This window comes from Egretta garzetta, unplaced genomic scaffold, assembly GCF_000687185.1.
Source record: "Egretta garzetta isolate BGI_Z169 unplaced genomic scaffold, ASM68718v1 scaffold425, whole genome shotgun sequence".
NCBI lineage: Eukaryota > Metazoa > Chordata > Aves > Pelecaniformes > Ardeidae > Egretta > Egretta garzetta.
The window spans coordinates 1,610,030-1,613,842 of NW_009259796.1; positions in this window are offsets into that span (position 1 = coordinate 1,610,030).

Sequence of the window (3,813 nt, forward strand, 5' to 3'; positions counted from 1 at the left end):
CAGGCGGGCAGGCAGGCGCGCGCCGGTGGTCGGTTCTTGGTGTCACACATCCCCCCGCCGTCTCCGGGGGAAGGGGGTGGAAGGGCCCGGCTCGCTTGGCTGGCGGAGGGTGCGTTCTGGCGGGTGCGAGGGGTCGGTCCCCGCTGGCTCCGCGCCCCTCTCAGTGGGTAGCGGTGAGGAGCGCACTTAAACAATAGTTAAAATACTGCTGTTATTCTTTTGAGGTTTTTTTAACTTTTCGCTTATGTTGGTTATGTTCCTGGGAGGGAGTGAGCGCGTTTAAATGCATACACTATGAAAGGTTTTGCGAAAAAAAACCCGCAAGGCTACTTAAACATCATATACAGCCTGTGGAGAGTTAGTGCTGCCTTACACCAGGGAGGAAGGTGTGTTTCAGTAAGTCTGCAAGACTTCAGAGTACAAAAAAAGGTAAAATAAGGCAGGTTATGTATAGGTAGAAATATCGGGGAGAGTATGTGAGGGGAAATTGAAGTCTGACCTTTGTGTTTTTAATTAGGAGGTGTAGCTCTTTCTGCATTTGTTTATGAACTTTGTCTTAGCATTGTTTCTGGGCTGAAATAAAATCCTCCCAGAGGCTTCTAATTCTGTTGCCTGTTTCCACTGTGCTAGGGCTATGTCTCTTGCATGTCAAACAGTCTGCAAAGTGGGTGCATCTGTGTATTTCTATGACTGATTCATTTCAGATGAATGCTTTCAGGGAACCTGTTGCAAATTTTTCATTCATAGATGGTTATTTTTGTCCTGCAAAATATATGTATGCCATTCCATTAAAAATTCTGCTGACCTTTCAAAGGTTGCTAGCATGGGAAGGACCTGGAATACTTTGAGAAAACTTTACAAAACATAGCTGGGTTTTATCTTTGTTTTTCAACACATGTTGCAATGTTTTCTACTAGCTGACTTTATAAAATATTAGTCTTTCAGGAGTCATTCCTAGAGAGAAAGCAGAAACCACGTTTCTTTACATGTTTTGTTAAGTAGAACTTCGGTGTTCCAAGAAGACCAATTACATCTGGGCTTTGTTATCAATGTTATTTTGAAGACAAAATTTTCTACACAGTTTCAATTAACAAAAAAATCTATTTACTGTGAAAACAACATTCCGAGTGTAAACTTCCAAGCCTGAGACAACATTCACACTAAGAAAGATGTAAATTGTACTAAATTGCTAATTTGATGCAGAGTTAAAATTCCTGTCTCATCCCTGACAAACTTAAGAAAGTTAGCGAGATATCTGTTGGGATCTTAGAGTTTGAGCAGGCTATATTGGTCTTTAGCACTCAATCCTAAGAAATATGATATATTTATTGAATCATAGGGTGGGTTTTTTGTTGTTGTTAAAGCTTAAGTGGAGCACGCCAAGTGCTTAATGAGGGGGGAAAAAAAAGTAAGATGCTTTTGTCTGGAGGTCTCCTGAGTCAACAGTAAGATCATATTAATATAGGTATTGTAGAAGTACTTCCGTTTGTCATAGGTAGAATGCTATATAAATTTGTGGTGCCGTTTCTTTAATCATTTATCAAGCATGTAGTTCAGGCTTTTTTCTTTTTTATAATAAGTAGTTATAGCAATTCACTAAGGAGAGATCTCCTGCTTCCCATCCTTCACTGGGAGTTAAGTTAGGAGACCTTTTTTCCCTTTCTGGTTGCAAAGCCCTATCTGCTGTCTTCTGACCATATCATCAAGTTCCTCTCTACACAAGACTGCCCGTAAGCAACAACTTCATTGTGCTGCAAGAATGTAAGAAATCTTCTAGATGCTACCCATAAAAACGTTTTTATGGGCACTCAAAAAACCTAGCAATCCCCAAACCCTCCAAAGCAACACCAACTGCAACACCTTACTTTGTTCTTTGCTTTTCTTGAACACACTATAAGCAGCTCAGTAAACTCTTAACTCATTTCCTTCTTTCTTCCTTATCACATTATTGTATATTTTGATGTCTCTTGACCCTCAGGAGGAGGAACAGGTGTATTATTATCCAGCTGGAGTGACTTGCTACTAATGAAAATGGTGTGCTTTCAGACCATTCTCTTCCAATGCAAAATTCATACTGGTGAAATGAGTCTTAGGTGTGCAGAGCTCTCAGCTTGCAGACAGAACTTGGGGAGAAATTCATGCAGATAAGCATCAAATCTGGTGTATGTGGCAGTACTAAGATTTCTGCCGAGGCCGACATTACTTCCCCCTGCCATTTGGTCAGTCCTCTCACGTCATCGTAGCAGGATTCTTCCACGCCCAGGCCTCTGTCATCTTTGGCTTTCTTTGCTTCTTTACCACATGCCTCTGCAGGTCAATGTACTTACGTTAAGAGACCGAGTGACTTTGCCTTGGACCAGCAGGTCCAAGAGCTTGTTAACTGTACTTATATTCCCTGTGTTGTTTAATTCTGAGGTGGAATTACTGTTTTTCCTGGGGCTCATCTGGTCTGGATGTATGTGAGATGTTCCTGCATGTGGTTAGCGTGACTGCAGTTAAATCTCAGTTGTCTCTTGCAGGTAGACACAGGTGATTATACTAAGACTTTTAAATGCACATGCATATTCCTTGATGCCTTCATGAACTGTGAAATATGAACATTTTACAGGCTGATATGGTGGTCAGAGGAAATGCAGCCAAGATAGTGCATGGAGGTCCTCTGAACAGTGCTAAGTAGTTTCATGTAATATCAAGGTGTGCTTATAGCTTATCATTTGCATGGTTGCTGTAATAACACCCAATAGCCTGTATGATTGCTTGAGGACTAATATATGGTCATGAAAGTGGTTGTCAGAGTAGTTGCATGACCTTTGAACGCATTGTATTGTTCTGTACACCATAAAAATGTATATTCCAGTATGCTCTGTTTTATCTATGCCTGTGTTGCTTAGTCAGCTTGGCTGCAGTGAAGGTGCACAGGTTAAAGTTATATTTTGTCCTGAATATTGATTTGATGATCTAAAAGAAAAAAAGTGAAAAACTGAAACAGGTAATAAATGGTAGCAAGGACCACAGGCAAGCCAGTAACCTAAAAGTGGAATATGTACATTCAACTACTAAGCAAAAACTAACAGGTAAAAAGAGGAAAAAAGTGAGGAAAGAAAATATAAAACATGAAAATCTGCTTTTCTCATGTCTTCTATATCTGTATGTAATCTGGGCATGTCCTAGTCCTGCAAGCATTTATTCACTTTTTTCCACAGAATCACAAGGGTTGGAAGGGACCTCAGGAGATCATCCAGTCCAAGCCCCCTGCTAAAGCAGGTACTCCTAGAGCATGTTACACAGGACTTCGTCCAGGCAGGCTTTGAATATCTCCAGAGAAGGAGACTCCACAACCCCTCTGGGCAGCTTGTTCCAGTGCTCTTGTCACCCTCAAAGTAAAGAGGTTTTTCCTCATATTCAACTGAAACCTCTTATGTTTCATTTTGTACCCATTGACCCTTGTCCTGTTGCTGAGCACCACTGCAAAGAATCTGGCTCCGTCCTCATGACATCCACCCTTAAGATATTCGTATGTGTTGATGAAGTTCCCCCTCAGTCTTCTCTTCCTCAGGCTGAACAAGCCCAACTCTCTCAGCCTTTCCTCATAGGGGAGATGCTCCAGTCCCTTTATCATCCCAGTTGCTCTCCTCTGGACTCTCTCTAGGAGTTCCTCATCTTTCTTGAACTGGGGAGCCCAGAACTGGACACAGTACTCCAGGTGGGGTCTCACCAGGGCAGAGTAGAGGGGGAGGATAACCTCCCTCGACCTGCTGGCCACACTCCTCTCAATGCACCCCAGGATACCATTGGCCTTTTTAATATGAATAA